General features: G+C 46.7%; 3 non-coding genes across 3 annotated transcripts; all 3 read left to right on the forward strand.

The window, feature by feature from the left end:
• Positions 1 to 6,749: 6,749 nt before the first annotated feature.
• Positions 6,750 to 6,822, forward strand: Trnak-cuu (transfer RNA lysine (anticodon CUU)). Its single transcript has one exon. It is a non-coding gene; the product is annotated as a tRNA-Lys (tRNA).
• A 1,453-nt stretch (positions 6,823 to 8,275) lies between these two features.
• On the forward strand, positions 8,276 to 8,348 carry Trnak-cuu (transfer RNA lysine (anticodon CUU)). Its single transcript has one exon. It is a non-coding gene; the product is annotated as a tRNA-Lys (tRNA).
• A 4,497-nt stretch (positions 8,349 to 12,845) lies between these two features.
• Positions 12,846 to 12,918, forward strand: Trnak-cuu (transfer RNA lysine (anticodon CUU)). Its single transcript has one exon. It is a non-coding gene; the product is annotated as a tRNA-Lys (tRNA).
• Positions 12,919 to 13,293: the final 375 nt, after the last annotated feature.

The following is a 13,293-nucleotide window of genomic DNA, read 5'->3' on the forward strand; positions in this document are numbered from 1 at the left end:
TCTCGTAAGAGGTTGAATGTAACGAATGGGTGGGAAAGAGCAAGGGGCAGCGGCTGTGCAGAACGAAAAACAATTCCTCAGAGTGTGAGCGTATCGAGATGAGTCGTATACAAGTTATAGTTGGTCGTCAGTGACCGTGTGGCCTAATGAATCAGGCGCCGGACTTCGGATCTGAAGATTACAGGCTCGAATCCTGTCACGCTCGTGTTTTTCCAATTCTGAAAAAGAAACATACCGTTTTGATGTAGCAATTGAGCAGTACGAAACCGTCTGAATGTTGCTGTTGACAATTTTTTGCTTGGAGTTTCTCTTGAGCTTGAAACACACACAACAAGACCGGTGTTAACTAGCGAAATGGTCGGCAGGGTGCCGTCACCGCGAGTTTTGACTGGCACTTGCACATCTAAAACAACGTCGGAAAGTAACTCGTTCGGCTTTTGAGTCACATCAAGTATGTGTGTTAATTTTGACGCCACTAGCTCTGCATGTTATCATGCAATTCCTTTACCTCTCAGAAATGATTATGAAATAAAAGTGAAGTACGTGACGAGTGTGACGTTAGGAAAACATTAGGCAGCATGGAGAGATTCTGTATGGGACCACCCAACCCAAACGAGTACTGTGTGGCGTTCTACCTGGCAGGTATTAACCGCGGCAGCCGGATAGCTCAGTAGGTAGAGCACGAGACTCTTAATCCCAGGGTCGTGGGTTCGAGCCCCACACTGAGCCAAACGGAATTTTGTTCCGCTGCAGATGTAAATTACCGTTTTTCTGATTAACGTGATGTAATGTAAATACCAACTTTAAACATTGCTTACGTCTCTATTAGTCGCAAGGAAACTGTATTTGAAGGTGAAGGTGATTTTGTAGACATGTGTGAAAGACATGTTCTGAAATGCAAGTGTTGTTGTTTGGAGAGCACATCGGTTACGTGTCAGATGTGTAGCCAAGCAGTAATGGGTCGCCATAGCTGCAAATATTAGAAGCAAATATGAAGTGTTGTCAGCTGAAGTCTGATGATGCAGACGACCGTAAGGCCGAAGTACGCAAGAGTACCGCTAGGCCGCGCCTCTTTAGCTCAGTGGTAGAGCACTGGTGTAGTAAACCTGGGGTCCTAAGTTCCATCCTCAGAGGAGGAAGACGAATTTTGGAAATCAGTTTCGCGTCGTGGCCGTATAGCAAACAGTATCTGTGATGACGAACAATTAGCGACAGGCGTTTTATTAAGAACTACTCTCAGATGTGATTAAGGCGAATGGCGCAGATAAAGCATTTGCCAAAGCGGTACAGCATAAGGTGGGACAAGGCAGTCTGAATTACATTTTATACATGTATTTCTCACATATCTCAGAGCCTCTCGCGGTCGTCGTCGTCGTCGTCGTCGTCGTCGTCGTCGTCGCCGCCGCCGCCGCTTCTGCAGAAGTAGCAAATGGCCATCGTAGGAAATGCGGCGAGGGTCGCCCTGCCTTAGATTACGAATGCACAAAGTGTGTGGTGTTGTTTCCCAGTCTATATTTGGTCGGTCTCGTAAGAGGTTGAATGTAACGAATGGGTGGGAAAGAGCAAGGGGCAGCGGCTGTGCAGAACGAAAACACAATTCCTGAGTGTGTGAGCGTTTTGAGATGAGTCGTATACAAGTTATAGTTGGTCGTCAGTGACCGTGTGGCCTAATGGATCAGGCGCCGGACTTCGGATCTGAAGATTACTCTCTCGAATCCTGTCACGCTCGTGTTTTTCCAAATCTGAAAAAGAAACATACCGTTTTGATGTAGCAATTGAGCAGTACGAAACCGTCTGAATGTTGCTGTTGACTATTTTTTGCTTGGAGATGCTCTTGAGCTTGAAACACTCACAACAAGGCTTGTGTTAAATAGCGAAATGGTCGGCAGGGTGCCGTCACCGCGAGTTTTGACTGGCACTTGCACGTCTAAATCAACGTCGGAAAGTAACTCGTTCGGCTTTTGAGTCACATTAAGTAGGTGTGTTAATTTTGACGCCACTAGCTCTGCATGTTATCATGCAATTCCTTTACCTCTCAGAAATGATTATGAAATAAAAGTGAAGTACGTGACGAGTGTGACGTTAGGAAAACATTAGGCAGAATGGACAGATTCTGTATGGGACCACCCAACCCAAACGAGTACTGTGTGGCGTTCTACCTGGCAGGTATTAACCGCGGCAGCCGGCTGGCTCAGTAGGTAGAGCGCGAGACTCATAATCCCAGGGTCGTGGGTTCGAGCCCCACACTGAGCCAAACGGAATTTTGTTCCGCTGCAGATGTAAATTACCGTTTTTCTGATTAACGTGATGTAATGTAAATAGAACTCTTTAAACTTTGCCTACGTCTCTATTAGTCGCAAGGAAACTGTATTTGAAGGTGAAGGTGATTTTGTAGACATGTGTGAAAGACATGTTCTGAAATGCAAGTGTTGTTGTTTGGAGAGCACATCGGTTACGTGTCAGATGTGTAGCCAAGCAGTAATGGGTCGCCATAGCTGCAAATATTAGAAGCAAATATGAAGTGTTGTCAGCTGAAGTCTGATGATGCAGACGACCGTAAGGCCGAAGTACGCAAGAGTACCGCTAGGCCGCGCCTCTTTAGCTCAGTGGTAGAGCACTGGTGTAGTAAACCTGGGGTCCTAAGTTCCATCCTCAGAGGAGGGAGACGAATTTTGGAAATCAGTTTCGCGTCGTGGCCGTATAGCAAACAGTATCTGTGATGACGAACAATTAGCGACAGGCGTTTTATTAAGAACTACTCTCAGATGTGATTAAGGCGAATGGCGCAGATAAAGCATTTGCCAAAGCGGTACAGCATAAGGTGGGACAAGGCAGTCTGAATTACATTTTATACATGTATTTCTCACATATCTCAGAGCCTCTCGCGGTCGTCGTCGTCGTCGTCGTCGTCGTCGTCGTCGTCGTCGTCGTCGCCGCCGCTTCTGCAGAAGTAGCAAATGGCCATCGTAGGAAATGCGGCGAGGGTCGCCCTGCCTTCGATTCCGAATGCATAAAGTGTGTGGTGTTGTTTCCCAGTCTATATTTGGTCGGTCTCGTAAGAGGTTGAATGTAACGAATGGGTGGGAAAGAGCAAGGGGCAGCGGCTGTGCAGAACGAAAACACAATTCCTCAGAGTGTGAGCGTTTCGAGATGAGTCGTATACAAGTTATAGTTGGTCGTCAGTGACCGTGTGGCCTAATGGATCAGGCGCCGGACTTCGGATCTGAAGATTACACTCTCGAATCTTGTCACGCTCGTGTTTTTCCAAATCTGAAAAAGAAACATACCGTTTTGATGTAGCAATTGAGCAGTACGAAACCGTCTGAATGTTGCTGTTGACTATTTTTTGCTTGGAGATGCTCTTGAGCTTGAAACACTCACAACAAGGCTTGTGTTAAATAGCGAAATGGTCGGCAGGGTGCCGTCACCGCGAGTTTTGACTGGCACTTGCACGTCTAAATCAACGTCGGAAAGTAACTCGTTCGGCTTTTGAGTCACATTAAGTAGGTGTGTTAATTTTGACGCCACTAGCTCTGCATGTAGTCATGCATTTCCTTTACCTCTCAGAAATGATTATGAAATAAAAGTGAAGTACGTGACGAGTGTGATGTTAGGAAAACATTAGGCAGCATGGACAGATTCTGTATGGGACCACCCAACCCAAACGAGTACTGTGTGGCGTTCTACTTGGCAGGTATTAACCGCGGCAGCCGGCTAGCTCAGTAGGTAGAGCGCGAGACTCTTAATCCAAGGGTCGTGGGTTCGAGCCCCACACTGAGCCAAACGGAATTTTGTTCCGCTGCAGATGTAAATTACCGTTTTTCTGATTAACGTGATGTAATGTAAATAGCAACTTTAAACTTTGCCTACGTCTCTGTCAGTAGCAAGGAAACTGTAATTGAAGGTGAAGGTGATTTTGTAGACATGTGTGAAAGACATGTTCTGAAATGCAAGTGTTGTTGTTTGGAGAGCACATCGGTTACGTGTCAGATGTGTAGCCAAGCAGTAATGGGTCGCCATAGCTGCAAATATTAGAAGGAAAAATGAAGTGTTGTCAGCTGAAGTCTGATGATGCAGACGACCGTAAGGCCGAAGTACGCAACAGTACCGCTAGGCCGCGCCTCTTTAGCTCAGTGGTAGAGCACTGGTGTAGTAAACCAGTTGTCGTAAGTTCCATCCTCAGAGGAGGAAGACGAATTTTACAAATCAGTTTCGCGTCGTGGCCGTATTGCAAACAGTATCTGTGATGACGAACAATTAGCGACAGGCGTTTTATTAAGAACTACTCTCAGATGTGATTAAGGCGAATGGCGCAGATAAAGCATTTGCCAAAGCGGTACAGCATAAGGTGGGACAAGGCAGTCTGAATTACATTTTATACATGTATTTCTCACATATCTCAGAGCCTCTCGCGGTCGTCGTCGTCGTCGTCGTCGTCGTCGTCGTCGCCGCCGCCGCTTCTGCAGAAGTAGCAAATGGCCATCGTAGGAAATGCGGCGAGGGTCGCCCTGCCTTCGATTCCGAATGCATAAAGTGTGTGGTGTTGTTTCCCAGTCTATATTTGGTCGGTCTCGTAAGAGGTTGAATGTAACGAATGGGTGGGAAAGAGCAAGGGGCAGCGGCTGTGCAGAACGAAAACACAATTCCTCAGAGTGTGAGCGTTTCGAGATGAGTCGTATACAAGTTATAGTTGGTCGTCAGTGACCGTGTGGCGTAATGGATCAGGCGCCGGACTTCGGATCAGAAGATTACAGGCTCGAATCCTGTCACGCTCGTGTTTTTCCAATTCTGAAAAAGAGACATACCGTTTTGATGTAGCAATTGAGCAGTACGAAACCGTCTGAATGTTGCTGTTGACAATTTTTTGCTTGGAGTTGCTCTTGAGCTTGAAACACACACAACAAGACCGGTGTTAACTAGCGAAATGGTCGGCAGGGTGCGGTCATCGCGAGTTTTGACTGGCACTTGCACATCTAAAACAACGTCGGAAAGTAACTCGTTCGGCTTTTGAGTCACATCAAGTATGTGTGTTAATTTTGACGCCACTAGCTCTGCATGTTATCATGCAATTCCTTTACCTCTCAGAAATGATTATGAAATAAAAGTGAAGTACGTGACGAGTGTGACGTTAGGAAAACATTAGGCAGAATGGACAGATTCTGTATGGGACCACCCAACCCAAACGAGTACTGTGTGGCGTTCTACCTGGCAGGTATTAACCGCGGCAGCCGGCTGGCTCAGTAGGTAGAGCGCGAGACTCTTAATCCCAGGGTCGTGGGTTCGAGCCCCACACTGAGCCAAACGGAATTTTGTTCCGCTGCAGATGTAAATTACCGTTTTTCTGATTAACGTGATGTAATGTAAATAGAACTCTTTAAACTTTGCCTACGTCTCTATTAGTCGCAAGGAAACTGTATTTGAAGGTGAAGGTGATTTTGTAGACATGTGTGAAAGACATGTTCTGAAATGCAAGTGTTGTTGTTTGGAGAGCACATCGGTTACGTGTCAGATGTGTACCCAAGCAGTAATGGGTCGCCATAGCTGCAAATATTAGAAGCAAATATGAAGTGTTGTCAGCTGAAGTCTGATGATGCAGACGACCGTAAGGCCGAAGTACGCAAGAGTACCGCTAGGCCGCGCCTCTTGAGCTCAGTGGTAGAGCACTGGTGTAGTAAACCTGGGGTCCTAAGTTCCATCCTCAGAGGAGGAAGACGAATTTTGGAAATCAGTTTCGCGTCGTGGCCGTATAGCAAACAGTATCTGTGATGACGAACAATTAGCGACAGGCGTTTTATTAAGAACTACTCTCAGATGTGATTAAGGCGAATGGCGCAGATAAAGCATTTGCCAAAGCGGTACAGCATAAGGTGGGACAAGGCAGTCTGAATTACATTTTATACATGTATTTCTCACATATCTCAGAGCCTCTCGCGGTCGTCGTCGTCGTCGTCGTCGTCGTCGTCGTCGTCGCCGCCGCCGCTTCTGCAGAAGTAGCAAATGGCCATCGTAGCAAATGCGGCGAGGGACACCCTGCCTTCGATTGCGAATGCACAAAGTGTGTGGTCTTGTTTCCCAGTCTATATTTGATCGGTCTCGTAAGAGGTTGAATGTAACGAATGGGTGAAAAACAGCAAGGGGCAACGGATGTGCAGAACGAAAACACAATTCCTCAGAGTGTGAGCGTTTCGAGATGAGTCGTATACAAGTTATAGTTGGTCGTCAGTGACCGTGTGGCCTAATGGATCAGTCGCCGGACTTCGGATCAGAAGATTACAGGCTCGAATCCTGTCACGCTCGTGATTTTCCAATTCTGAAAAAGAAACATACCGTTTTGATGTAGCAATTGAGCAGTACAAAACCGTCTGAATGTTGCTGTTGACAATTTTTTGCTTGGAGTTGCTCTTGAGCTTGAAACACACACAACAAGACCGGTGTTAACTAGCGAAATGGTCGGCAGGGTGCCGTCACCGCGAGTTTTGCCTGGCACTTGCTCATCTAAAACAACGTCGGAAAGTAACTCGTTCGGCTTTTGAGTCACATCAGGTATGAGTGTTAATTTTGACGCCACTAGCTCTGCATGTTGTCATGCAATTCCTTTACCTCTCATAAATGATTATGAAATAAAAGTGAAATACGTGACGAGTGTGACGTTAGGAAAACATTAGGCAGCATGGAGAGATTCTGTATGGGACCACCCAACCCAATCGAGTACTGTGTGACGTGCTACGTGGCAGGTATTATCCGAGGCAGCCGGCTAGCTCAGTCGGTAGAGCGTGAGACTCTTAATCCCAGGGTCGTGGGTTCGAGCCCCACACTGAGACAAACGGAATTTTGTTCCGCTGCAGATGTAAATTAAAGTTTTTCTGATTAACGTGATGTAATGTAAATAGCAACTTTAAACTTTGCCTACGTCTCTGTCAGTCGCAAGGAAACTGTATTTGAAGGTGAAGGTGATTTTGTAGACATGTGTGAAAGACATGTTCTGAAATGCAAGTGTTGTTGTTTGGAGAGCACATCGGTTACGTGTCAGATGTGTAGCCAAGCAGTAATGGGTCGCCATAGCTGCAAATATTAGTAGCTAATATGAAGTGTTGTCAGCTGAAGTCTGATGAAGCAGGCGACCGTAAGGCCGAAGTACGCAAAAGTATCGCTAGGCCGCGCCTCTTTAGCTCAGTGGTAGAGCTCTGGTGTAGTAAACCAGGGGTCGTAAGTTCCATCCTCAGAGTAGGTAGACGAATTTTGGAAATCAGTTGCGCGTCGTGGCAGTATAGCAAACATTGCTTTGATGACGAACAATTAGCGACAGGCGTTTTATTAAGAATTACTCTCAGATGTGATTAAGGCGAATGGCGCAGATAAAGCATTTGCCAAAGCGGTACAGCATAAGGTGGGACGAGGCAGTCTGAATTACATTTTATACATGTATTTCTCACATATCTCAGAGCCTCTCGCGGTCGTCGTCGTCGTCGTCGTCGTCGTCGTCGTCGTCGTCGTCGCCGCCACCGCTTCTGCAGAAGTAGCAAATGGCCATCGTAGGAAATGCGGCGAGGGACGCCCTGCCTTCGATTGCGAATGCACAAAGTGTGTGATCTTGTTTCTCAGTCTATATTTGGTCGGTCTCGTAAGAGGTTGAATGTAACGAATGGGTGGGAAAGAGCAAAGGGCAGCGGCTGTGCAGAACGAAAACACAATTCCTCAGAGTGTGAGCGTTTCGCGATGAGTCGTATACAAGTTATAGTTGGTCGTCAGTGACCGTGTGGCCTAATGGATCAGTCGCCGGACTTCGGATCTGAAGATTACAGGCTCGAATCCTGTCACGCTCGTGTTTTTCCAATTCTGAAAAAGAAACATACCGTTTTGATGCAGCAATTGAGCAGTACAAAACCGTCTGAATGTTGCTGTTGACAATTTTTTGCTTGGAGTTGCTCTTGAGCTTGAAACACACACAACAAGACCGGTGTTAACTAGCGAAATGGTCGGCAGGGTGCCGTCACCGCGAGTTTTGACTGGCACTTGCACATCTAAAACAACGTCGGAAGGTAACTCTTTCGGCTTTTGAGTCACATCAAGTATGTGTGTTAATTTTGACGCCACTAGCTCTGCATGTTGTCATGCAATTCCTTTACCTCTCAGAAATGATTATGAAATAAAAGTGAAGTACGTGTCGAGTGTGACGTTAGGAAAACATTAGGCAGCATGGAGAGATTCTGTATGGGACCACCCAACCCAATCGAGTACTGTGTAACGTGCTACGTGCCAGGTATTATCCGAGGCAGCCGGCTAGCTCAGTCGGTAGAGCGTGAGACTCTTATTCCCAGGGTCGTGGGTTCGAGCCCCACACTGAGACAAACGGAATTTTGTTCCGCTGCAGATGTAAATTACCGTTTTTCTGATTAACGTGATGTAATGTAAATAGCAACTTTAAACTTTGCCTACGTCTCTGTCAGTCGCAAGGAAACTGTATTTGAAGGTGAAGGTGATTTTGTAGACATGTGTGAAAGACATGTTCTGAAATGCAAGTGTTGTTGTTTGGAGAGCACATCGGTTACGTGTCAGATGTGTAGCCAAGCAGTAATGGGTCGCAATAGCTGCCAATATTAGAAGCTAATATGAAGTGTTGTCAGCTGAAGTCTGATGAGGCAGGCGACCGTAAGGCCGAAGTTGGCAAGAGTACCGCTAGGCCGCGCCTCTTTAGCACAGTGGTAGAGCACTGCTGTAGTAAACCAGGCTTCGTGAGTTCCATCCTCAGAGGAGGAAGAAGAATTTTGGAAATCAGTTTCGCGTCGTGGCCGTATAGCAAACAGTATCTGTGATGACGAACAATTAGCGACAGGCGTTTTATTAAGAATTACTCTCAGATGTGATTAAGGCGAATGGCGCTGATAAAGCATTTGCCAAAGCGGTACAGCATAAGGTGGGACGAGGCAGTCTGAATTAGATTTTATACATGTATTTCTCACATATCTCAGAGCCTCTCGCGGTCGTCGTCGTCGTCGTCGTCGTCGTCGTCGTCGTCGTCGTCGCCGCTTCTGCAGAAGTAGCAAATGGCCATCGTAGGAAATGCGGCGAGGGTCGCCCTGCCTTCGATTCCGAATGCATAAAGTGTGTGGTGTTGTTTCCCAGTCTATATTTGGTCGGTCTCGTAAGAGGTTGAATGTAACGAATGGGTGGGAAAGAGCAAGGGGCAGCGGCTGTGCAGAACGAAAACACAATTCCTCAGAGTGTGAGCGTTTCGAGATGAGTCGTATACAAGTTATAGTTGGTCGTCAGTGACCGTGTGGCCTAATGGATCAGGCGCCGGACTTCGGATATGAAGATTACAGGCTCGAATCCTGTCACGCTCGTGTTTTTCCAATTCTGAAAAAGAGACATACCGTTTTGATGTAGCAATTGAGCAGTACGAAACCGTCTGAATGTTGCTGTTGACAATTTTTTGCTTGGAGTTGCTCTTGAGCTTGAAACACACACAACAAGACCGATGTTAACTATCGAAATGGTCGGCAGGGTGCCGTCACCGCGAGTTTTGACTGGCACTTGCACATCTAAAACAACGTCGGAAAGTAACTCGTTCGGCTTTTGAGTCACATCAAGTATGTGTGTTAATTTTGACGCCACTAGCTCTGCATGTTATCATGCAATTCATTTACCTCTCAGAAATGATTATGAAATAAAAGTGAAGTACGTGACGAGTGTGACGTTAGGAAAACATTAGGCAGCATGGACAGATTCTGTATGGGACCACCCAACCCAAACGAGTACTGTGAGGCGTTCTACCTGGCAGGTATTAACTGCGGCAGCCGGCTAGCTCAGTAGATAGAGCGCGAGACTCTTAATCGCAGGGTCGTGGGTTCGAGCCCCACACTGAGCCAGACGGAATTTTTTTCCGCTGCAGATGTAAATTACCGTTTTTCTGATTAACGTGATGTAGTGTAAATAGCAACTTTAAACTTTGCCTACGTCTCTGTCAGTAGCAAGGAAACTGTAATTGAAGGTGAAGGTGATTTTGTAGACATGTGTGAAAGACATGTTCTGAAATGCAAGTGTTGTTGTTTGGAGAGCACATCGGATACGTGTCAGATGTGTAGCCAAGCAGTAATGGGTCGCCATAGCTGCAAATATTAGAAGCAAATATGAAGTGTTGTCAGCTGAAGTCTGATGATGCAGGCGACCGTAAGGCCGAAGTATGCAAGAGTACCGCTAGGCCGCGCCTCTTTAGCTCAGTGGTAGAGCTCTGGTGTAGTAAACCAGGGGTGGTAAGTTCCATCCTCAGAGTAGGTAGAGGAATTTTGGAAATCAGTTGCGCGTCGTGGCCGTATAGCAAACATTGCTTTGATGACGAACAATTAGCGACAGGCGTTTTATTAAGAATTACTCTCAGATGTGATTAAGGCGAATGGCGCAGATAAAGCATTTGCCAAAGCGGTACAGCATAAGGTTGTACGAGGCAGTCTGAATTACATTTTATACATGTATTTCTCACATATCTCAGAGCCTCTCGCGGTCGTCGTCGTCGTCGTCGTCGCCGCAGCCGCCGCCGCCGCCGCCGCCGCTTCTGCAGACGTAGCAAATGGCCATCGTAGCAAATGCGGCGAGGGACGCCCTGCCTTCGATTCCGAATGCACAAAGTGTGTGGTCTTGTTTCCCGGTCTATATTTGGTCGGTCTCGTAAGAGGTTGAATGTAACGAATGGGTGGGAAAGAGCAAGGGGCAGCGGCTGTGCAGAACGAAAACACAATTCCTCAGAGTGTGAGCGTTTCGAGATGAGTCGTATACAAGTTATAGTTGGTCGTCAGTGACCATGTGGCCTAATGGATCAGGCGTCGGACTTCGGATCTGAAGATTACAGACTCGAATCCTGTCACGCTCGTGTTTTTCCAATTCTGAAAAAGAAACATACCGTTTTGATGTAGCAATTGAGCAGTACGAAACCGTCTGAATGTTGCTGTTGACAATTTTTTGCTTGGAGTTGCTCTCGAGCTTGAAACACACACAACAAGACCGGTGTTAACTAGCGAAACGGTCGGCAGGGTGGCGTCACCGCGAGTTTTGACTGGCACTTGCACATCCAAAACAACGTCGGAAAGTAACTCGTTCGGCTTTTGAGTCACATCAAGTGTGTGTGATAATTTTGACGCCACTAGCTCTGCATGTTGTCATGCAATTCCTTTACCTCTAAGAAATGATTATGAAATAAAAGTGAAGTACGTGACGAGTGTGACGTGAGGAAAGCATTAGGCAGCATGGAGAGATTCTGTATGGGACCACCCAACCCAAACGAGTACTGTGTGACGTGCTACCTGGCAGGTATTAACAGAGGCAGCCGGCTAGATCAGTCGGTAGAGTGTGAGACTCTTAATCGCAGGGTCGTGGGTTCGAGCCCCACACTGAGACAAACGGAATTTTGTTCCGCTGCAGATGTAAATTACCGTTTTTCTGATTAACGTGATGTAATGTAAATAGCAACTTTAAACTTTGCCTACGTCTCTGTCAGTCGCAAGGAAACTGTATTTGAAGGTGAAGGTGATTTTGTAGACATGTGTGAAAGACATGTTCTGAAATGCAAGTGTTGTTGTTTGGAGAGCACATCGGTTACGTGTCAGATGTGTAGCCAAGCAGTAATGGGTCGCCATAGCTGCAAATATTAGCCAGTAATATGAAGTGTTGTCAGCTGAAGTCTGATGATGCAGGCGACCGTAAGGCCGAAGTAAGCAAGAGTACCGCTAGGCCGCGCCTCTTTAGCTCAGTGGTATAGCTCTGGTGTAGTAAACCATGGGTGGTAAGTTCCATCCTCAGAGTAGGTAGAGGAATTTTGGAAATCAGTTGCGCGTCGTGGCCGTATAGCAAACATTGCTTTGATGACGAACAATTAGCGACAGGCGTTTTATTAAGAATTACTCTCAGATGTGATTAAGGCGAATGGCGCAGATAATGCATTTGCCAAAGCGGTACAGCATAAGGTGGGACGAGGCAGTCTGAATTAGATTTTATACATGTATTTCTCACATATCTCAGAGCCTCTCGCGGTCGTCGTCGTCGTCGTCCTCGTCGTCGTCGTCGTCGTCGTCGTCGCCGCCGCTTCTGCAGAAGTAGCAAATGGCCATCGTAGCAAATGCGGCGAGGGACGCCCTGCCTTCGATTCCGAATGCACAAAGTGTGTGGTCTTGTTTCCCAGTCTATATTTGATCGGTCTCGTAAGAGGTTGAATGTAACGAATGGGTGGGAAAGAGCAAGGGGCAGCGGCTTTGCAGAACGAAAACACAATTCCTCAGAGTGTGAGCGTTTCGAGATGAGTCGTATACAAGGTATAGTTGGTCGTCAGTGACCGTGTGGCCTAATGGATCAGGCGTCGGACTTCGGATCTGAAGATTACAGACTCGAATTCTGTCACGCTCGTGTTTTTCCAATTCTGAAAAAGAAACATACTGTTTTGATGTAGCAATTGAGCAGTACGAAACCGTCTGAATGTTGCTGTTGACAATTTTTTGCTTGGAGTCGCTCTTGAGTTTGAAACACACACAACAAGACCGGTGTTAACTAGCGAAATGGTCGGCAGGGTGGCGTGGCCGCGAGTTTTGACTGGCACTTGCACATCTAAAACAACTTCGGAAAGTAACTCGTTCGGCTTTTGAGTCACATCAAGTATGTGTGTTAATTTTGACGCCACTAGCTCTGCATGTTGTCATGCAATTCCTTTACCTCTCAGAAATGATTATGAAATAAAAGTGAAGTACGTGACGAGTGTGACGTTAGGAAAACATTAGGCAGCATGGAGAGATTCTGTATGGGACCACCCAACCCAAACGAGTACTGTGTGACGTGCTACCTGGCAGGTATTAACAGAGGCAGCCGGCTAGCTCAGTCGGTAGAGTGTGAGACTCTTAATCGCAGGGTCGTGGGTTCGAGCCCCACACTGAGACAACCGTTTTTCTGATTAACGTGATGTAATGTAAATAGCAACTTTAAACTTTGCCTACGTCTCTGTCAGTCGCAAGGAAACTGTATTTGAAGGTGAAGGTGATTTTGTAGACATGTCTGAAAGACATGTTCTGAAATGCAAGTGTTGTTGTCTGGAGAGCACATCGGTTACGTGTCAGATGTGTAGCCAAGCAGTAATGGGTCGCCATAGCTGCAAATATTAGCCGGTAATATGAAGTGTTGTCAGCTGAAGTCTGATGATGCAGGCGACCGTAAGGCCGAAGTACGCAAGAGTACCGCTAGGCCGCGTCTCTTTAGCTCAGTGGTAGAGCTCTGGTGTAGTAAACCAGGGGAGGTAAGTTCCATCCTCAGAGTAGG

This window comes from Schistocerca gregaria, chromosome 1 (assembly GCF_023897955.1).
Source record: "Schistocerca gregaria isolate iqSchGreg1 chromosome 1, iqSchGreg1.2, whole genome shotgun sequence".
NCBI lineage: Eukaryota > Metazoa > Arthropoda > Insecta > Orthoptera > Acrididae > Schistocerca > Schistocerca gregaria.